Source organism: Eschrichtius robustus, chromosome 14, assembly GCF_028021215.1.
Source record: "Eschrichtius robustus isolate mEscRob2 chromosome 14, mEscRob2.pri, whole genome shotgun sequence".
Taxonomy (NCBI): Eukaryota; Metazoa; Chordata; class Mammalia; order Artiodactyla; family Eschrichtiidae; genus Eschrichtius; species Eschrichtius robustus.
The window spans coordinates 19,923,364-19,946,734 of NC_090837.1; the positions used below are offsets into that span (position 1 = coordinate 19,923,364).

Sequence of the window (23,371 nt, forward strand, 5' to 3'; positions counted from 1 at the left end):
CTTGTGCGGTAGTTCTCAACTGGGGGTGGTGTTGCCCCGTTCCCCTGCCAGGGGCACTGGCTAATGTCTGGAGACGTTTCTTTTGGTTGTCACCTCCTGGGGAGGGGATGCAACTGGCGTCTAGTGGGTAGGGAGGCCAGGGATGCTAGTAAAACTTCCCAGAATGCCCAGGACAGCACCAACAAGAATTATCTGATCCAAAATGTCAGCAGCTCCGAGGCTGAGAAACCTTGCTCTTGAGGGAAGAAGCAGAGAGTAAACAAAATAACTATGTCAATCACATGGTAGATTAGAAGGTGATAGGAGCTGTGGAGAAAAAGCAGAAAAGGGGTGCGCGATGCCAGGAATGGGGATGGAGGTGGTGAGAAGGGGCTGCATTTATTGAACGTCGTATGTGGGGCAGGAGATGAAGCACAGAGTCAAAGATGACTCCGAGGCTTTTGGCCTGAGCATGTGGAAGGATTAATGAACAGCCCTGCCCAACAGTCTCTTTATAGCCACGCTTAACCCTTCCCTACCCGCACCTCCCACTGCCAGTTCCCCCTCCATGCTTTACACAGCAGCCCGGGCAACCTTTACATAGAAATTGGATCCACCCCCACCCAGGTTTCCCAAATGCCCGGTGGGTACCACCCGGACCCAAAAGGTCATCCACGGCCTACCCCTCCAGGTCCCCTAGCCCTCTCCCCAACCCTACTCTTCTCCACCTCCAGCCACAGTTCACCTGATTCACCTCCGCAAACACACCAGCCTCTCGCCTCTCTCTCCTGTCAGGAACACTGCCTTCCTCCCTCACCCACCCTTCAGCCCTGCCTGACCCTACTCCTCTTGAAGGGCTTGGTTCAGATGTCACCTCCTCCAGGAAGCCTTCTTGGAAACCCTCCACTGGATGAGAGACCTCCTCTGGGCTTTCACAGCCCCCGTGCGTCCTCCACCAAAACACTGATGTGCTGGTTTGTGATTCCCTGCCTCCTGCGCTGGGCTGTGAGCTCTGTGAGGTCAGGCGTCAGAAGAATCTTGCTCACCATGGACCAACAATCCAGGTTTGCCTGGGACTGAGGGGTTCCCAGGACACTTAGGTGTTTAGTGCTTAAACTGGGAAAATCCCGGGCAAACCAAAACCAGCTGGTCACTCTAATTCTATCCCTGATGCTTAGCAGAGTCCAGCCCAAGGTAAGCGCAATTCATATTTGTTTAATGAATCTTAAATAGGAGACTTACAAATGTTTCCTAAATGGATGGATGAAGTTCATCGTCAAGGAGTTAATAATCCAAAACCATCAGGCAGACGTCTGGAAGCCCCTGGCAGACCTGGTATATCCTGCCTCAAGCTCCAAGGACCCTTACACATCACGGTGTTTCTGCTCTCCAGCTAGGGCCCAGGTTCAAGAGTAGGGTCCAGGCCCACCCTCCTGTCTGCACAGAGATGGAGGTCAGGGTGGTAGGAAAAGATCTGGAGCAGTGAGTCCACCAACCTAACTCTCCTGGATTGGAGGCCAGCCCACCCTGGGTCTGGCACTCAGCTGCCCCGCCTCGGAGCTCCACGTCCTCATTCTTACTCCTGCCCCAGCCTGTTATCTGACCCTCCATCCAGGACAGCTGATCCCCTGTCTTTTGGTAGCCTGAAAAACTAGAAACTTGAAAATGCTTCTCAGGTTTTATTTTTCTCTTTCTTTCGTAGTTTCTTTTTTATTTTCTTCTGGGGCCATCAACCCCCCGCCCCCCCAACCCCCCTGCTTATCACAGTCTGAGAAAAAGGGGCTAACTGTGTCCTCTGGCCTGGTGGCCTCTGTGTTAAGACAAAAAGTTACTGGGTTGTTTTTGCACATGTAAATTTGGACCCCGTGGGCTTATGGGACAGAGAGGGGCACACCCCACACCACATATGATTTTCTTGCGCTGAAAGTAGAAAAAAACTTGCTTAAACAGGATAGCAGAGATGTTCTCTGTGCATAAACCAAAGCAGGGTGGTCCAGATGGAGTCCCCCCAGAGGTAATTGTCTGTGGTGGGGGGGGACATAGGGGGTCTTTCCATGGGACCCATGACGCACAGACAAAAGAAAACATAAAACAAAGATGTACAATTTGATGAATTGTTGCACAGTGAACACACACCCATGTAACCACCTTCCAGGGCAAGAAACAGAACCTGGCCAGCACCCCAGAGCCCCTTCTGTGCTCTTTTTAAATCACCCCCCTTCCTTCCTCACCCAAGATCATAACTATCCTATTTTTTCCTTGTTTTTCTTTATAATGTTTTCACCAAGCATGCATGCATTCCTAAACTCTATAGTCTGGCTTCTATTTTGAGCTTTTTGTAATTAATATTGTATAGTATATGCCCTTTTGTGTCTGGCTTTTTTTGCTAGGCATTATTTTTGCAAGATCCATCCCTCTGTGGCATGTAGCTGTAGCCTGTCCATTTTTACTGCTGTGTACTATTCCATGTTATGATGGAAGCTCATTTTACTTGTCTATTCTACCATAATGGACATTTGGGTAGTTTCTGGTTTCTCACACTTATGACTACAATATATATAAAAAGAACATATATACTCATTTCTATTGAGTCTATATCTCAAAGTAGAATAGCAGATTAGAGGATGTATCATGCCATTTAAGAAAATATGGTCAAGCAGTTTTCCAAAGCAGTTGTACTAATTCACACTCCTATCAGCAGCATTTGAGGGTCCTAAGAGCTCTTTTTAAATTTCAGTTAATAACCACAGCTTTTTGCTGTATGTATGTGGCAGGCTTGGAATGTGAGCATAGGAAGGGTGCTAACTGGCTTCCAGATCCCCCTCAAGTGGGCAGGCTGGCAGAGGTGACACAGGTTAGTTAAATCATCACACAGCACTGTAATCACAAACCCTGAAGGAAAGAGATGAATCTTGGAAAGTACACAGCAGGGGAGGTCTGACCTGGCCCAGGGGAGCCCCAGAGGAATTCTCAGAAGTCATGCTTCACCCAAGACCCTAATGAGGAGTTGCAATTAACCAGGTAAACAGGGGTGGAGGTGGAGAGGGACGTATGCTGGGCAGATGGCATGGCATGTGCAAAGGCCCTGAGGTGGAAGGGAGCAACGTGAGTTTAAGGAGCTGAGAAAACAAAGGCCCAGAGAGATCAAGAAAGTCTCCTGAGGTGACACAGCAAGTTAATAGCAGAGTTGGGTCTAGATTCCACTACTAAGGGGTCCTTGGTGCCCATGGGTTAGTGTGAATGCAGCTGGTTGCCTTAGAAGGTAGGGCCCCTCTCAAGAGGCAGGACTGCTGGATTCAGGCACACTGAAGTTCAAGTCTCAGCTCCACCATGTCCTAGCTGTGTGACCTTGGGCAGATCCCTTCACCTCTCAGAGCCTCAGTTTCCTCATCTGTAAAAGAGGAGAGTGATGTAAAGCCACAAGCTTCAGGGCTGCTGTGAGTAAAAGAAGGGGACTATGCTTTGAAAGGGTCTGCCACAGAGAGGGTGCTAAGTACATACAAGGAGCATGAGCATCTATCTCCCTTTCACCAGGCGGCTGGGGCTGGAGTTTTACAGGAGGAGCTAAGGTTTGTGAGTACCTGCTATGTGCCCGACACCTTCTTAGGAGGCAGGAGCTATGATGACCCCCTCCCCAGGTTGCAGATGAGAAAACCAAGGCTCAGAGAGGTGGAGTGATTTGCCCTCCGTCACACAGCAGGAAGTGGGATGGGAGAGCCAGGATCCAACCCTCCCTCACATGGAGGGATGGCAGCTGAATTACCTTCGCAGCCTCTGCAGAGGAAGTTTTATCCCAGGAAATCAATAGAGTGAAGCAGGAAATCAGAGAGAACCTTAATAATCTCAGGCAGCAAAATGAACTGCTTCTAAGCAGCCGTCCTCACTGAATCCGATCCACGGAGCCTGTTACAAATGGTGCAGCTCAGAATAAAAAGGTCTTCCCGTGGTCATCCAAGGGGATGCTGATGGCATGCAGCACACAAACTGATTCTAAAACAATGGGCTGGTGTGTTTTCCGAGGGCATCCCCGACATGTGCTCACTGTGGTTCAGACAGAACAGGCTCCGTGTCCCCCAGATGGGGGAGACCTGGCTCTACAGCAGAGGTCCAGCTGAGCCCACAGACATGCTTGTTTGGTCTGTCCTGTGTTTCAAAACCGCCTGAATTGGTGACCAACATTTACAACCACAGAGATTTTGTGTAATACCTTGGAGTCTTCTTGGAAAAAATCCTTGAGAGATGTGGCCACCTGGGCTCTGTTCTTGTGGGGAGACAGTGGGCTGGGGTGGGAGTGGATGCTTCCAGTAGATGGTCTGCTTGGTTTCTGGTTCACCACTGACCCTCTGCTCTGTCTCGCTCCTAAGGGACCCACCTACCCCTGGAGGCATCTGGATTTGTGACCACTCCCTGCATCCTTTGAGCCATCACAGCTTTTAGCCAGTGAAGTGATCCATGAGGTGTGCTTTGTTAGGGGATGATGGCTTTTGGCAACCAAAACTGGAAGGGAAGTGACAGGTCCAAGGTTCACAGAGGCCAATGGGATGTCCAGGTTGAGTCTTCTGGTTATGGGTGTCTCCCATAGCCCTGAATACTTGAAGAGCCCCTCCCTGGCCTATATTATCACCATGCTAATAATAACATCGTAGTAGTAGTAGTAGCAGTAGCAGTAGCCATAGTAGTAGTAGTAGTAGTAATAACATTTACTGAGTACACTGCATGCCGGGGTCAGTGTTAAGTACCTGGCATGATCAATATCATTTAATCTTCACCTCACAACAACCCTCTGAGATGAGGACTGCCAATAGGTCATCTTAGTGTGACCAGCATTTACTTCCTCTTCTTAGGTTAACTGGGTCCTGATTTTCCTTTGGGGACCCATCCTGCTCCCACTTTTCGTCTTTGTGGTTCAGGAAACCACAAAGGTTGATTCACACCCTCCCCACCAGGAGGATCCAAGGTGGTCATATGACCCCTATCTGACTAACAGCATAGTCCATTTCTCTGATTCCAGGAGACCTACAAGGTCTCAATTCCAGGACTTGTGGGAACAGGGCTTGCAGCCGACACCATGTAATCATGGAGTTACTGGTAGGCATTTGTGCACAGATGAAGATAGCCAGAGCCAGCTGGAGAAGGAAGCCCACTACAGAGAAAAAGGAGAGTCAAGAGACTGGGAAGGAGGGAGAGAGAGAGAGGAAAAGTGAGAGAATGCCCTGCAACTCTGTCAAAGTCCTGGATCCTGCCAAACCTGAAGCTAGTTGCCAGTTACATGAACCAATATAGTCCCTTTTATGCCTGAGAATAAAACAGTGTAATGATATTTATGCTGGATTTTCTGTCACTTACAACTAGAAGAATCCCACGAATATAAATACTATCATTATTTCCATTTTACATATGAGTAATTGGAAGCTAAGGAGATTGAAATAAATTACCCAAGGCCACACAGCTGTGAATTGGTAGCGCTTGGATGTGAGCAAGCTTTCCCCTAAACCTAAAGCTGTTAGGTCAGAAATCTTGGTCTCTTACAGGGCATTCCCTCTGTCTCTAGGAGCCAAGAGTTGGGGATTATAGAAACAGCCTGCGTTCAGAGCTGCTGGTACACTGTGGTGTGTTGGGGGAGGCCAGGAAGGGCTGAGGAGAAGCTGCATCAAAATAAAATATATAATTATTATTTAAATCAGTTCAGATGCCATAAGGAGAAATATCAAAGCTTTCTGTGGCATTTCCCCCATGCCATATTTAATTCTATCTTATCAAAACACAGCTGGGACTTGCTTTTCAAAAGGAAAAAACTCCCTTAATTAAAAAAAAAATTCTCTGATTAAAGTTAAAATAGCCCACGGGCCATCAGGTGACAATGGAAGGAAGACAAGGGCATTTCAGCAACTTAAAGCAGATTAAAAAATTAATTTGTTGACTCTTTTTGCCAAAGCTCACCTCTCCCCTGGAAAGCTGTGTGTTTTGCATAATGAAGCTAAAATCCTGAAATCACTGCTGTCCACCCAGCTCCCTCTTTGTGGGGATTTCAGTGGGCTCCCACCTCACATGGGGGTGTGGTTTCTTCTTATTGTTCTGGCCAGGGTTTAATAGATTCATTTCACTCCCTGTACTTAAAACCTTTACAAGGCTCCCCACTGCTGGAAGGATAAAGAGCAAAACACTTATGGGGCTGGCAAGGCCCTGAGAATTGTCTGCTTTGACAGTGTACCAACTCTTCTACAATCTAGAAGCCTTTGGTTCATGCCACTTTCCTCACCTCATGGGCCTTTGCACATGCTGGTTCTGCTATCTTCCCAACCTTTTTCACCTGATGGATCCTATTCATCCTTCAGAGCCCAGCACATTTTTCTCTCTCTTGAGGAAGTCTTCCTTTCAAAGGCCCTAATTTGTGCACCCCCAGTGTCAGAGACCTTCCTTCCTGGCAGGTACTTCAAGGAATTATATGCAGGTTAGTATCTTGTTTTTCTCTCCACTGTCTCCACAGGGTCTGGCAAACAGTAGGTGCTCAATAAAAATTTGTCCAATAGACCAATGGGTAAACCTTGGTGAAAGGGAGTGCATGGTACCAGCGTGCCATGGGCTCCTCAACACTGGAGGTCTTCCCTTTGCTGCGTCCAAAGCCCCATCCCACATTCTCCCAGTTTGTTTCAAAATCTGCTTGCACATCTGCCTTTGCGTGTGCATGTTGCTTTGGTGCTGAGACCATACTGTACGGAGAAGAGAACACAGGCTCTAGGGTCAGAACTGGGTTCAAATCCCAGCCTCTCTAGATTTTTAACTTATTTATTTATTTTTATTCTGGTAAAATATAAGTAAAATAAAATTTTCTACATTAACCATTTTTTTTTCAAGTTGAACATTTTTACTACTTATCCTTCAGTGAACATCATATTCTACACAGAATTTAACTCAAAAAACTCTCAGTTATACAATTGCCCCCAGACACAAGTGGACTCAGTAGCAATTCTCATTCATTTAGAGAGTAAGTTGCAAAGGTCCAGAATCGTTCCAGATTACTTCAAGCACCCTTCACGTCTCCAGCCCCTGTGGTAGTATATATTCTCATGTTTAAATAGTAGATTTGAGATAATGTGGTAATAGTGTCTTTTTAAAAATATTTATTTATTTATTTATTTTGGCTGTGCCAGGATAGTCACGGCACGCGGGATCTTTGTTGCAGCATGCGGACTTCTTAGTTGTGGCACGTGAACTCTTAGTTGCAGCATCTACATTAACCATTTTTAAGCATACAGTTTAGTGGCACTAATTATATTCACATTGTTATACAACCATCACCACCGTCCATCTCCAGAACTTTGTCATCTTCCCAAATGGAAACTCCACCCCATTAAACACTAACTCCCCATTTCCCCCTCCCCCAACCCCTGTGGACAACCATTCTACTTCCTGTCTCTATGAATCTGACTACTTTAAGAATGTTGTATAGAGAGGGCAGACAGCAGAAGCAAGAAGAACTACAATCCTGCAGCCTGTGGAACGAAAATCACATTCACAGAAAGATAGACAAAATGAAAAGGCAGAGGGCTATGTACCAGGTGAAGGAACAAGATAAAACCCCAGAAAAACAATTAAATGAAATGGAGACAGGCAACCTTCCAGAAAAAGAATTCAGAATAACGATACTGAAGATGATCCAGGACCTCGGAAAAAGAGTGGAGGCAAAGATTGAGAAGATGCAAGAAATATTTAACAAAGACCTAGAAGAATTAAAGAACAAACACCTAGGAGAATTAAAGAACAAACAAACAGAGATGTACAATACAATAACTGAAATGAAAAATAAACTAGAAGGAATCAATAGCAGAATAACTGAGGCAGAAGAATGGATAAGTGACCTGGAAGACAGAATGGTGGAATTCACTGCTGTGGAACAACATAAAGAAAAAAGGATGAAAAGAAATGAAGACAGCCTAAGAGATCTCTGGGACAACATTAAACACAGCAACATGCTCATTATAGGGGTCCCAGAAGGAGAAGAGAGAGAGAAAGGACCCGAGAAAATATTTGAAGAGATTATAGTCGAAAACTTCCCTAACATGGGAAAGGAAATAGTCACCCAAGTCCAGGAAGTGCAGAGAGTCTCCCACAGGATAAACCCAAGGAGAAATACGTCGAGACACATAGTAATCAAATTGACAAAAATTAAAGACAAAGAAAAATTATTAAAAGCAACAAGGGAAAAACGACAAACAACATACAAGGGAACTCTCATAAGGTTAATAGCTGATTTCTCAGCAGAAATTCTACAAGCCAGAAGGGAGTGGCGTGATATATTTAAAGTGATGAAAGGGAAGAACCTACAACCAAGATTACTCTACCCAGCAAGGATCTCGTTCAGATTCGACAGAGAAATCAAAAGCTTTACAGATAAGCAAAAACTAAGAGAATTCAGCACCACCAAACCAGCTCTACAACAAATGTTAAAGGAACTTCTCTAAGTGGGAAACACAAGAGAAGAAAAGGACCTACAAAAACAAACCCAAAACAATTAGAAAATGGTAATAGGAACATACATATCCATAATTACCTTGAATGTGAACGGATTAAATGCTCCAACCAAAAGACACAGGCTTGCTGAATGGATACAAAAACAAGACCCATATATATGCTGTCTATAAGAGACCCACTTCAGACCTAGGGACACATACAGACTGAAAGTGAGGGGATGGAAAAAGATATTCGATGCAAATGGAAATCAAAAGAAAGCTGGAGTAGCAATACTCATATCAGATAAAATAGACTTTAAAATAAAGGATGTTACAAGAGACAAGGAAGGACACTACATAATGATCAAGGGATCAATCCAAGAGGAAGATATAACAGTTATAAATACATATGCACCCAACATAGGAGCACCTCAATACATAAGGCAAATGCTAACAGCATAAAAGAGGAAATTTACAGTAACACAATATTAGTGGGGGACTTTAACACCTCACTTACACCAATGGACAGATCATCCAGACAGAAAATTAATAAGGAAACACAAGCTTTAAATGACACAATAGACCAGATAGATTTAATTGATATTTATAGGACATTCCATCCAAAAACAGCAGATTACACTTTCTTCTCAAGTGCACATGAACATTCTCCAGGATAGATCATATCTTGGGTCACAAATCAAGCCTTAGTAAATTTAAGAAAATTGAAATCATATCAAGCATCTTTTCCAAACACAATGCTATGAGATTAGAAATAAATTACATGGAAAAAATGTAAAAACACAACCACATGGAGGCTAAACAATACGTTACTAAATAACCAAGAGATCACTGAAGAAATCAAAGAGAAAATAAAAAAATACCTACAGACAAATGACAATGAAAACACGATGATCTAAAACCTATGGGATACAGCAAAAGCAGTTCTAAGAGGGAAATTTATAGCAATACAATCCTTCCTCAAGAAACAAGAAAAATCGCAAATAAACAATCTAACCTTACACTTAAAGGAACTAGAGAAAGAGGAAGAAACAAAACCCAAAGTTAGATCAGAGCAGAAACAAATGAAATAGAAACAAAGAAAACAATAGCAAAGATCAATACAACTAAAAGCTGGTTCTTTGAGAAGAAAAACAAAATTGATAAAGCTTTAGCCAGACTCATCAAGAAAAAGAGGGAGAGGACTCAAATCAATAAAATTAGAAATGAAAAAGGAGAAGTTACAACAGATACCACAGAAATACAAAGCATCCTAAGAGACTACTACAAGCAAATCCATGCCAATAAAATGGACAACCTGGAAGAAATGGACAAATTCTTAGAAAAGCACAACCTTCCAAGACTGAACCAGGAAGAAATAGAAAATATGAACAGACCAAGCACAAGTAATGAAGTTGAAACTGTGATTAAAAATCTTCCAACAAACAAAAGTCCAGGACCAGAGGGCTTCACAGGTGAATTCTACCAAACATTTAGAGAAGAGCTAACACCCATCCTTCTCAAACTCTTCCAAAAAATTGCAGAGGAAAGAACACTCCCAAACTCATTCTATGAGGCCATCTTCACCCTGATACCAAAACCAAAGATACTACAAAAAACGAAAATTACAGACCAATATCACTGATGAATATAGATGCAAGAATCCTCAACAAAATACTAGCAAACAGAATCCAACAACACATTAAAAGTATCATACACCATGATCAAGTGGGATTTATCCCAGGAATGCAAGGATTCTTCAATATACGCAAATCAATCAATGTGATACACCATATTAACAAATGGAAGAAAAAAACTATATGATCATCTCAATAGATGCAGAAAAAGCTTTTGACAAAATTCAACACCCATTTATGATAAAAACTCTCCAGAAAGTGGGCATAGAGGGAACCCACCTCAACATAATAAAGGCCATATACAACAAACCCACAGCCAACATCATTCTCAATGGCGAAAAACTGAAAGCATTTCCTCTAAGATCAGGAACAAGACAAGGATGTCCACTCTCACCACTATTATTTAACATAGTTTTGGAAGTCCTAGCCACGGCAATCAGAGAAGAAAAAGAAATAAAAGGAATACAAATTGGAAAAGAAGAAGTAAAACTATCATTGTTTGCAGATGACATGATACCACACATAGAGAATCCTAAAGATGTCACCAGAAAACTATTAGCGCTAATCAATGAATTTGGTAAAGTTTCAGGATACAAAATTAATGCACAGAAATCTTTTGCATTCCTATACACTAACGACGAAAGATCAGAAAGAGAAATTAAGGAAACAATCTCATTCACCATTGCAACAAAAAGAATAAAATACCTAGGAAAAAACCTACCTAAGGAGGTAAAAGACCTGTACTCAGAAAACTATAAGACACTGATGAAAGAAATCAAAGATGACACAAACCAATGGAGAGATATACCATGTTCTTGGATTGCAAGAATCAATATTGTGAAAATGACTATATACTCAAAGCAATCTACAGATTCAATGCAATCCCTATCAAATTACCAATGGCATTTTTTACAGAACTAGAACAAAAAAATCTTAAAATTTGTATAGAGACACAAAAGACCCCGAATAGCCAAAGCAACCTTGAGGGAAAAAAATGGAGGTGGAGGAATCAGACTCCCTGACTTCAGACTATACTACAAAGCTACAGTAATCAAGACAGTATGGTACTGGCACAAAAACAGAAATATAGATCAATGGAACAGGATAGAAAGCCCAGAGATAAACCCACACACCTGTGGTCAACTAATCTATGACAAAGGAGGCAAATATATACAATGGAGAAAAGACAGTCTCTTCAATAAGTGGTGCTGGGAAAACTGGACAGCTACATGTAAAAGAATGAAATTAGAACCCTCCCTACCTCCATACACAAAAACAAACTCCAAATGGATTAAAGACCTAAATGTAAGCCCGGACAGTATAAAGCTCTTAGAGCAAAACATAGGAGGAACACTCTTTGACATAAATCACAGCAAGATCTTTTTTGACCCACCTCCTAGAGTAATGGAAATAAAAACAAAAATAAATAAATGGGACCTAATGAAACTTAAAAGCTTTTGCACAGCAAAGGAAACTATAAACAGACGAAAAGACAACCCTCAGAATGGGAGAAAATACTTGCAAATGAATCACAGACAAAGGATTAATCTCCAAAACATATAGACAGCTCATGCAGCTTGATATTAAGAAAACAAACAACCCAATCCAAAAATGGGCAGAAGACCTAAATAGACATTTCTCCAAAGAAGACATACAGATGGCCAAGAGGCACATGAAAAGCTGCTCAACATCACTAATTATTAGAGAAATGCAAATCAAAACTACAATGAGGTATCACCTCACACTGGTTAGAATGGGCATCATTAGAAAATCTACAAACAACAAATGCTGGAGAGAGTGTGGAGAAAAAGGAACCCTCTTGACTGTTAGTGGGAATGTAAATTGATACAGCCAGTATGGAGAACAGTATGGAGGTTCCTTAAAAAACTAAAAGTAGAATTACCATATGACCCAGCAATCCCACTACTGGGTATATACCCAGAGAAAACCATAATTCAAAAAGACACATGCACCCCAATGTTCATTGCAGCACTATTTACAAAAGCCAGGTCATGGAAGCAACCTAAATGCCCATCGACAGACGAATGGATAAAGATGATGTGGTACATATATACAATGGAATATTACTCAGCCATAAAAAAGAACAAAACTGGGTCATTTGTAGAGACATGGATGGACCTAGAGACTGTCATACAGAGTGAAGTAAGTCAGAAAGAGAAAAACAAATATCGTATATTAATGCATATATGTGGAATCTAGAGAAATGGTACAGATGAACTGGTTTGCAAGGCAGAAATAGAGACAGACGTAGAGAACAAACATATGGACAGCAAGGGAGGAAAGTGGGATGGGGGGTGGGATGAACTGGGAGATTGGGATTGACATATATACACTAATATGTATAAAATAGATAACTAATAAGAACCTGCTGTATAAAAAATTTTAAAAAAGAAAAGAATTTTGTACAAGTGGAATGATACAGTATTTGTCCTTTTGTGTCTGGCGTATTTCACTTAGCATAATATCCTTAAGGTTCATCCTTGTTGTAGTATGTGTTAGAGTTTTGTTCCTTTTTAAGGCTGAATAATATTCCACTTGTGGATGGACCACATTTTGTTTATCCCATGTCGATGACACTTGGGTTGCTTCCACTTTTCCACCATTGTGAATAACGGTGCTATGAATATGGCTGTACTACCTGAGAAAGGGGATAATAGAGCATCTTCCTCAGAAGGATATTATAAAGATCAATGAGTGGGACTTCCCTGGTAGTGCAGTGGTTAAGAATTCACCTGCCAATGCAGGAGACATGGGTTCGATCCCTGGTCCGGGCAGATCCCACATGTTGCGGAGCAACAAAGCCCGTGCACCACAACTACTGAGCCTGCGCTCTAGAGCCCACTAGCCACAACTACTGAGCCCACGTGCCACAACTGCTGAAGCCTGCGCACCTAGATCCTGTGCTCCGCAATAAGAGAAGCCACTGCAATGAGAAGCCCGCGCACCACAATGAAGAGTAGCGCCTCCCCGCCGCCGCAACTAGAGAAAGCCCACGCACAGCAACGAAGACCCAAAGCAGCCAAAAATAAATGTGTATTTTAAAAAAAGATCAATGAGTGAAAACACAAAAAGGGCAGAGCACACGTCCCAGCACATAAAAAGCACCTGTATCCGTCAGGGACCAGCAGGTAATAACAGACGGCTCACCCTAACGGTGTGACCAAGGACAGTTACGATGGGAGGGCAGAGTGTGGGGAAGCCACTAGGGGTGGGTAGTGCAGCACCTGGGGCCTGGCAACAGAGAGGAGCCGTGACCACCTCCAGACCAGAAGGGGCAGGGGAGGGAGGTTCCTGAATGCAGAGGACCACAACAGGGGCTGTCAGAAGACACCACTGCCATCACCTGTTGTGTTTTCCTCACTGCACTCATCACTATTTAAATTGAAGCTATTCAGTTATTTATTTATGCATTTTTGTTCTAACTCCCATTCCTGGAATCACCCCTAGGACAGCAGGGCCTCTCTTTGCTCAACACTTCATCCCCAGGGCCTAGACACACCTTGGTACATGGTAGGTGCCCAGTAAATATTCATGCCTGGTGCATCTAAGCACTCAGTAAATATGTGTTGAATCAATGAATGTGGAATGATTCATTCCCTTTTTTCACCGTGGTAGCCAAATAACTACCCTGCAAAGATATCCATGTCCTAATTCCTGGAACCTATGACAATATTACCCAACATGGTAAAAAGGACTTTGCAGATGTGAGTAAGTTAAAGATCTTGAGATGGGGAGATTATCTTGGATTATCCAAGGGGGCCCAATGTCATCATGTGTCCTTATTACAGGGAGGCAGGGGATTCAGAAGTCAGAAATGGAGATATGACAATGGAAGCAGAGGTCAGAGTGATGTTGGGCTACGAGCCAAGGAATGTGGGCAGCCTCCAGATGCTGGAAAAGGCATGGAAGTGGATTCTCCCCTAGAGAGTCCGCAAGGAACAGAGTCCTGCTGACTCATTTTAGATTTCTGATCTCTAGAGCTGTAAGAGAATAAGTTTGTATTGTTTTAAATCCCTGTGCTTGTGGTCATTTGTTACAGCAGCAACAGGAAACTAATATGCTCACATGTGAAAGTAGCATGGGATCTAAGGGGCTGTGGACCTGTCATGGGTTGGGATGTAGAAGGCCCAGGTTCTAACCTCAGGTCTGCCACCAATCCTCTGCAACCTCGGGCAAATCCCACTTTTACAGTGTCCAGGGGGGTGGGTGAGAGGGCAGATGGGCTGAATTTACTTAGTAAATACTCATAACAATCCTAGAAGACAGCACTATTATTATCATTCCCATATTACAGATGAGCAAACTAAGGGACATGCCTTCCTTATTTTATTTCCTAAGGTGATAAACTGAGGCTGTGTCAACACTGTTGACATGTGTTCATTCTGGGGCCAGGCTGAGGAGGCAGCAGCTACCCTGGGGGAGCCCTTCTCCCAGCCATGGCAGAAACATGCAAGGCCCCTGAGGCCTAAGCTTGGAATGGACACACTGTCACTTCCACCAATGACCAAAGGTAGACACATGGCCAAACCCAAAGTGAAGGATCAGGAGCATAAACCTTGCCTGCCCCTTGAGTGGGAATAACAGCAAAGTTGCATGGCTGAGGGCGTGGATACAGGGAGGAGGGAGGAACTGGGGCCAGTGATGTACTTACCCCAATAACCAAACACTAGGCAAACCTCGGAAAGGGTTCCCACACTGCACTGCCCCGCTCTCCTCACCAGCTTCTGCAGCCCCTGCCTCATCAGCTCCTGGTCAAAACCTGGAAGACCCTGAGCAGTAACATTTGCAGTCTGTGGGGACCCCCTCCCCGTCTTCCCAACATCTGGACCTGCTCCAGGGAGCCATTAATCTCTGGCAATTTCTTTCCTCGCTTGATTTGTTTATTTAAGGAAAACAAGTTGCTCCTAATTAGAAATACTGCTGTCGAAATGTTTGGTGCAGCCTAGGCTGCCTATGTTCAGACCTTCTGCCTAAAATTATACCTGCGCTCTGAACATCTGTGAGTCTGTTCAGCGACTGGCCTAAGTGCAGGCTTCTGGTGAGGGAGACTTGGGCTATTGTGGAGGCCAAAGGAGCCGGAGGCAGAGGAAGACACGGGCATCAGAGCAAAGGCACTCGGGAGAATGAACATCCGACATCCCAACGCTCTGCTCAGAGCTGGCACCACCGATCGCTGAATCAACGCTCGGAAGGTACACGCATGAGCACAGTTCAGAGGTGCAGAGCAGACAGAAGAGGAGCTTTAAAGGTTCGGAGATGTGTTCTGTTTGGACACTCTTGGCTGTGTTTACAGCCCCGCCACCCCACACCTTTACAGCCCTGTGGACACTCAGACACACCTGCAGAGATGCACGTGCTCAGAAACGCACACATACACATGAGACACGCACAAAAGTTACACTGCCCCACGGACAGGCAAACACACGCAGAAACACACATCATACACCCAGGGACTCATAAGAAGATGCAGTGCAACACCCAGGGTATACACATTCAGAAACTTCTGCACACACAGGAGACATGCACAAAAGTCACACTGCAACATCCAGGAACACACGTTCAGAGACACTCACGTGCACACCGAGACACACTCAAATGGACACGGCAACCAACTCACCCAGATATCAACACTGAGAAACACATGCATATACACAGAGATACAACCAAGCATGCAATGCTTCTTCACACAGGTACACACATTCAGAAACACGTGTGTACACGCAGAGATGCACAAGTTAACAATGCAAGACACACAGGTACACACCCACAGGAACACACACATACGCAGACACAATCAAATGTACCCTCTACCACTCAGATGCACATGCTCAGAAACTCACACGTATACATAGAGACACTCACAGAGGCTGCACCATGGCAAACAGTCACACACACATACACAGAGAAAAGTGTGCAGTGCTATGCACATATATGCACTCAGAGACACAAAGGTACATTGAAAAGCATGTAGATAGATACGCGCCTAAGTTTACACTTACATCATTGAACACACATGTGTACACGCACACACATGCAGGCGCTCACAGATGCCCACACAGATGTGCAGACAGCACGTACAGCTACCAAAGCACGCGCCCAGGCCGACGCGCACCGCTCCTCAAACACAGGGATCAGCACACAGACCCTCACAACACACAGCTGCATCTGTGCAGCTAATCACATACACACAACTGCTTAACGCTCACAAGTGCATACGCATACCCACACTCACACTGACTCACATAGGGACGCACACACACACACCCATAAATCCATGGACATGCAATCTCATGAGTACACACTCATATTGACACTAGTCTCACATGTGCCCACACACACTTAAGGTTTTTATGTAAGTCATACTCACATGCGCACACATACACATACCTACATGAGAATGCATACATATGCACACGTTCACACACATGTGTCTACACAGACACACACATCCTACTCCGCCAGGAAAGCAAACTGTTCATTTTCTGAATCCTGAAAGGCGAGCCCGCAGATCGAGCTAACACATGGTGGAGTTGCTCCTGCCCCAGTCCTGACTGCATGCCTGTTAACTCACTCCGTGTTGGCCAAGATGAGGTCTGCCTTCCCCGTCGAGGTTTTAGCATGGTCCCAGAGAAACCCTAGTCTGGGGAGGGACGTTGATATCCCAAGCCTCAGAACCCCTCAGAAAGAAATAAGGCTGACCAATCTACGGCCATCCTCCACAACCTCAGCAACCCACATACATACAAGGCACTTTCGCCGGCGTGACTGTTCCTGCAGGGAACAGCAGCCTCGCCTGATCAGACGGCCTCAGTAGATGGAGTGCCTGACACCCAGACATACTGAACTTCTCTGTCCTGGGTCCCTACGCGGCTGCAAAGCTGAAGCCGTGGGGACAGCTTACCTCTATCTCCTGTTGTCCTGGCAATGCAACAGGTGGATGCATCCAGTCCTCTCAGACCGCCTGGGGCTCCCCACTAGGAGCTGCTGGTCCAGAGGCGCTTTTATGAGGAAGCAGTGAGGGGGCGGGGACTGCAGGTGTCAGGTGATTGGAGAGAACAAGGACCCTGCTCCTCAGTCAAGGATCACCTGGTGCTCAGATAGGACAGGGCCAGCCTCCCCAGGGATAACAGCACCCAGACGCCCGTGCACAAGACCCCAAAACAGACAGCCTTGCTGCTGCACCCGTGTAGCTCCAGTCTCACTAGATACACTAAGCACTTTCCATGCACCATCTCAGTTTGTCCTCCCAACACCCTTCTGAAGTAGGAACTATGAACTCCTCATTTTACAATGGAGGGACCGAGGTTTGGAGGGTGAAGTGACTGGTCAAACTCAGATGGATCTGAGTCCTAGATCTCTTAAACACTAAATTACACTGCCTCCTGGGATTCTGAAAATTTCATCTGTGACAATCACTCAGGGCCACAAGAGTGTCTGAACTGGGACTTCTGAGGATATGTGAAATCTCTTCATTTTACAGAAGCAGTAACGGGCCCAGAGAGGTCTAGTGATTTGCCCAAAGTCACATAGCAAATTGAGGGCAGACTTGAAGTTCAACCTCCTGACCCAAAGATGGGGTTTCCCCAGAACATCAAGTACTGGCCTCTGACACCCTGGAGGAATCCATGGGTCCCAGCAGCCTAGAGAAGCAGCTCCTAGCCTGGCCCCAAGTCAGAATCCCAAGCAAGGGCAGGAGGTCTTCAGACTCCCACCTCATGCCTCAAGTACTGTCCAGGAACCACACAGCAATGCTATTCCCTAGAGGCAAACGCCAAGAGTGACCACAGGGCCAGGGAAATACATCATCTGTCAGGTCATGGCCAGAAGCACCTCCACTGCCTGCCTCACTGACCAACTAGTCCGTCGATATGACCCCAGCCCTAGGCTGGAACCCTAGGGAGGAAGTATGATGCCATCTAGGGGGCTGTGACCACAGGGGTGGCTCCAAAATGATCCTTGGAGACCAGGTGGCCTCTTTGGAGCATGTTTTTCATTAGGAGGAAAGATAATCTGGCCAAACTCATGAGCTATGTGCTGGGCTCAGCAGAGCCTCAAGGGGCCTGGATTGCGGGGGGTACCCACACCCTCAGAGCTGGGGATGAGAGTGCCAGGAGCCTCCACCCAAATGTCAACTCCAACCCCTTTTCTGTAAAAGTCTGTACCTCCCCAGGCTCCAGTCTGAATGGTCTCATTGAGCAGCTCAGGAAACTTCCCCCAAATCTTTTGCTCATCTAAGGAGCTGCAAGGAACGGGAGGTGATTCCCCACCGCTCCTAGTATCTCTGCCAAGGAGGTGATTCTGCTCCTGTGATGACGCTTGGGGCTGCTGGAAGGGCTTGGATAGGGGCGATCTGGCTGAACGGGCCCCCGCCCCCGGTTCTTTCTCCTCCTCCTTACACGTACACACACACACACACACACACGCCAGAAGGGACGTAAGCAAGACTGCAAAGGACTCTACACAGAGCCCATCACCCGGGCAGCCCTGACTGCTGGCTCCAAATGATGGGGAATCTCATTCACCAGAGTATCACCCCCAACAAGTACCTTGTAAAGTCAACTTGAAAACACGTCCAGCTCCTTCTCCCTCAGAACTCTGAACTGGCCAAGAAGGGGGTGATTCATGAACCAAATGAAAGGGGCCCACTGCCTTCCCCCTGGCCCAGCTCATCCTGAGAAGCCCTGGACGTGCCTGCCTTGGGGACCCAGTGGGATGCCCGGAGGAAGGACGCCTGGATGAGCCGGAACGTCCAACCCTCTGCCAGAGGAGAGAAAGTTTGTCATCCACCCAGAGCTGGGCTGTCACCACTCAGGGTTCTTTACTCACCTGGCTCTGGGCACTGAACCCCAGCCTCCAGGAAGCGGCTGGAACAGGCAGCCCAGATGGGGGACAAGAATCCTTTCACAGCAGCTCTGCACCCCCTCCATTATGGTGCCCTCCTAACAGGTCCAGGCCCCTCAGCCCTTACCTGAGGGTCTCAGCCACTTGCAAACTCTGCCAGCGGAGCCCAGCAGGCGCCCGGGGTCTCTCTCTCTCTGCGACTCCCGCGTCCCGCTTGGTGCGCCCGCTCGGTGGGCACCTTCCCAGCTGCCAGCTGCTGCAGTGGCATCAAGGAAAGCAGAGACTGGATTTTCTTTCTCGCCACCAAGGCTCTTCCTGGCGGGCCCGAGGGTCTATTTCTCTGGGTGTGGTGCAAGGGACATCCTCCGCGCCTCCAGCGGGAAAGTGGAAGAGTGTACGTCCTGGATTGCAGCAGCGGCGACAGCGGTGGCCTGGGACGAGGAGGCGGTTGGCGACGCCAGCTGGAGAGCCGGGGAGGCGGGCGGAGGCGAGAGGAAGTGAAAACCGGGCTCCTGCGAGCCTGGCGGTCGGGCGGGCTGGCGGGCGGCACTGCGGGTGCCCCGCGCCAAGGCGAGGCCCCGCGCAGGCACCCGCCCGGGGATGCCCGGGCCCGCTGTACGCCGAGCACGGGCTGCGGCTGGGCGCGGGGCTCCCGCCGCCTCGCTTCTCTCTCTCGCTGCCTCCCTCGCTGCCTCGCTCGCTCCCCCGGACTTCACGTCTCGAGCCCGGGCTCCCCGCGCCGCCACCACCGCCGCCGCCGCCGCCGCCAGCAGCGCGCCTCAGCCCGCCGCACTCCTCCGCGCGGAGCCACAGCACTGCCTACCGCTTAACTCCTTGCGTGCCACCTGGCCCTCCCGCAGCCTCCCGAGGAGCTGGGCAGACCCGGGGCCAGGCCTGTTGCGGAGCTGGGGCAAGGGCCCCAGCCTCCGAGTCTCAGTATCCTCGTCTGTAAAATGGGCTCTGGAGACCCACGTCATAGGGTTGTCTGGAAAATTAACTGAGACGATTGTGGGAAGTGCCAAGCTGCCTGGCATTGAGTAAGCATTCGATAAACGGCAGCGTATTTGTTATTGTTGCTGCTGGTTTTGTTCAAGAGGCTTAACATGGTGCCTCACAATGGTAAACCCCCAATAAAGGGCACTCTGGCTTTTTTATTTTTTGGGGGGGTGGGGTGTTAGTTTGTTGTTTCACAAACTACACAGGCAGTAAGTTTAAGCTGTGTGACCTCTGGCTGATCATTTACCCTCTCTGAGCCTGTTTCAGAAGATTCCTTCCGAGTTCTGTGATGTTGGACAAGTCTCCCCTCTGAACCTCTGTATCTTCCTCTGTAGAGTGGGATGGTACATAATGCCGGCCTTCAAAGGATCTCCAGTGAAACTCTGGGAAAGGAGTCCATCTCATGAAAGAGCGACCACTGAGTGAGAGCCTCCTAAATGCCAGACACCTGGCTATGTAGTTTCAAACACATCTCATTAAGTCATCAAAACAACCCTAGGAGGCAGCTAGTTCCATTTTCATCTTTCAGATGAGAGAACTCGGGCTCAGAGAGGTTAAGAGACTCACCTGGCTTAGCTAGAAAGTAGCAGAGCTGGAATTTGTACCCTGGACTTTCTGACTCCAAAACCATTATCTGTTAAGCCTGGGACTCAAGGAGAGGCTTTAAAGTGGCCCTTTGCAGACTACTCCTCATTGAGACTAGCAAGAAGAATTCGTATCTGCATTTCTTTTATCAGAGCGATTGTTTTCCCAATTATAAAATTAGTTATTGTTTAATGTAGATAATTCAGAAAATACTAAAAATATGAAGAAAAGCAAATCAACCTCACTCCTATCACCCAGAGATAATGATTATTAACATCTTGATGTAGTTCCTTCCAGTCTTTTTTCTATACCTACATGTAAAAGTGGTTGGCACAAAGAGAATCATCCATTCTGCATCAGGAGATGGAGAGGGCTTGGCAAATGCAACTCATAAATCCTTTGCTAAGGCTGAGCCCCCAGTTTTACATGAGAAAAAGACATGTAAATGCTCACTCAATGGCAGCTATTGCTTTTTATCAGAAAGAAGTGGATCTGAATAATACCAATATCGATTGCCAAGAATTGTTGAGTCCTTGCTAAGCAACAGGCACAATTCCCGTTAATTCTTTACAAACATCTTAGGCGGTAAATATTGGAACTGGTTCATTTAAAGATGAAGGCCTGGAAAGATGGTTCATTTAAAGATGAAGGCACAGAAAACTGAGGCCCAGAAGGGTGAAGTCATTTGTCCAAAGGCACACAGCAAGTTCATGGCAGAGCTTGAATTAGAACCCCAGCTCTTCTGCCCACCCCACCTCAGGGTGCCAGCATTATTCCAAATGGCAGAGCCTCTGCACCTTTCCCATGCCCTCCTCTTCCCACCACAACTCACAACCCTCTTGCTCTATCCTGGAGACAAACCTCCTCTGGGGAAATGTCCGGGGACTGACACCTGGTCAAGGAGCCCACTGCAGGATAGTAGGGGGTCTGAGAAGGGTGTGATTAACCTCCAGCCATTCCCAGTCCACCTCTGCCAAAGCCCACTTCTTCCTGTGCCTCCCTAATCTCCCTTAGGAATGGGAATTGGGCTCCTCACAAAGTGGAAAGAGCCACAGGCTTGAAATCCAGCAGGTGAGGCTCAAGTGCTAGGCAAGTGTCCTTGGGTTGGTCACTCACCCCTTGGAGTCTCTGCTTCACCACCCATGAAAGGACTAATAATGTCTTTCCTGCCTGCTTCTTAGGGTTTTGGGAAAATAATAGATTGGAAAGCACCTTGAGAGTGGCAAAATCATAAATATATAATGGTGATGTTATAATCATTACTGTCGTCATCATACAAGCATATAAGAACAGAGTACCATGGCACTGTGAAGTGCTGAAAAGTGGGAGCCCTGGAGACAAGTTTGTTTTTCCCCATATGGATGACCCATCACAATGTACTGAAAGAACTCTCTTTCCCCCACTGCTCTGTGGGTCCAGCTTTGTTGGATATAGCATATATCCCCACGTGCATGTAGACTGGTTCAGGGCTCTCTATTTGGTTCCATTGGTCGATTTGGTTATCTTTACGTTAATATCGCATGGTCTCAATTACTATAGCTTTATAATAGTCTTGACATCAATAAAACATGTTCTTTCATCATTCTCTCTGCAAGATTATCTTGGATATTCTTGGCCTTTTGAATTTGCCTATTAGAAGCAGTTTATCAGGTCCCTCATACAACAACAACAGATACTTGTTGGGTTTGGATTGGGATGACATTGAGTCTAGAGATCACTTTGAAGAGATCTGCCATCATTACAGTATTGAGTTTTCCAATCCCCCTACCTCGCACCATATACAGAAATGAATCCCAATTGCGTTGTAGATCTAAATATGAAAGGCAAAACAACAAAGTTTCCAGAAGCCTATGGCAGAGGCAATCTTTATAACCTTGAGGGTAGGAAAAGACTTAAACAAGGGAAAAAGCGCTATTCATAAAGGAAAACACTGATATATTTCATATATTAAAATCATAAGAGCTTCTCTTCACTAAAAGACACCATTTAAGAGAGCGAAAACTCAAGGCATAGAGTGGGAGCAGACATTTCCAATACCCAGAACTATGGGCTCCTATTCAGAACTTATAAAAAACTTTCCACAAATCAATAAGTAAAAGACAGAAAACCAAATCAAATGCTCAAGAAACTGGGACAGAGGCTTCACAAAAGAAGAGGTTCGGAGAGCCAATGAACTCATTAAAAGGTGTTCAACCTAATTAGAAATCAGGGGCATGCCTATTAAAACTGCAAGGAGATACCATTACACTAAAATTACAAAAATTGACAATCCCAAGTGCTGGTGAGAATGTGGAGCAATTGGAAATTGAATGTGCTGCTGTTAGGAGTGTAAATTGCTACAAACGCTTTGAAAAATTGTGTGGCATGTCTACCAAAGCTGACTATATACCCACCTCTGACCAGCATTTCCACTTTTAGGTATATATCCAACAGAAATGAATGCTTATGTCCACCAAAAGACATGTACAAGAATGTTCACAGACAGCAATTTTTGTTGCTCACAACAGCACATTTTAACGACACAAATGAACATATCTATGAAACACAAACGGACTCACAGACATGGAGAACAGACTTGTGGTTGACAAGGCGGGGTGGGGGAGGGAAGGATTGGGAGTTTGGGATTAGCAGATGCAAACTATTATATATAGGATGGATAAACAACAAGGTCCTATTATATAGCACAGAGAACTATATTCAATATTCTGTGATAAATCATAATGGAAAAGAATATGAAAAAGAATATATATATATGTATAACTGAATCACTTTTCTGTACAGCAGAAATTAACACAGCATTGTAAATCAACTATACGTCAATAAAATTTTTTTAAAACAATCACATTTTAAACTAATCTCAAACAA

General features: G+C 45.7%; 1 protein-coding gene across 1 annotated transcript in view; it reads right to left on the reverse strand.

Moving 5' to 3' along the window:
- WSCD2 (WSC domain containing 2) overlaps positions 1-19,558 on the reverse strand; it is a 98,573-nt gene extending 79,015 nt beyond the window's left edge. The window contains exon 1 of the mRNA XM_068562758.1: positions 19,053-19,558. The gene's annotated coding sequence lies outside the window, so the exon portion shown is untranslated. The remainder of the gene's footprint in view (positions 1-19,052) is intronic.
- Between the last annotated feature and the right edge of the window lie 3,813 nt (positions 19,559-23,371).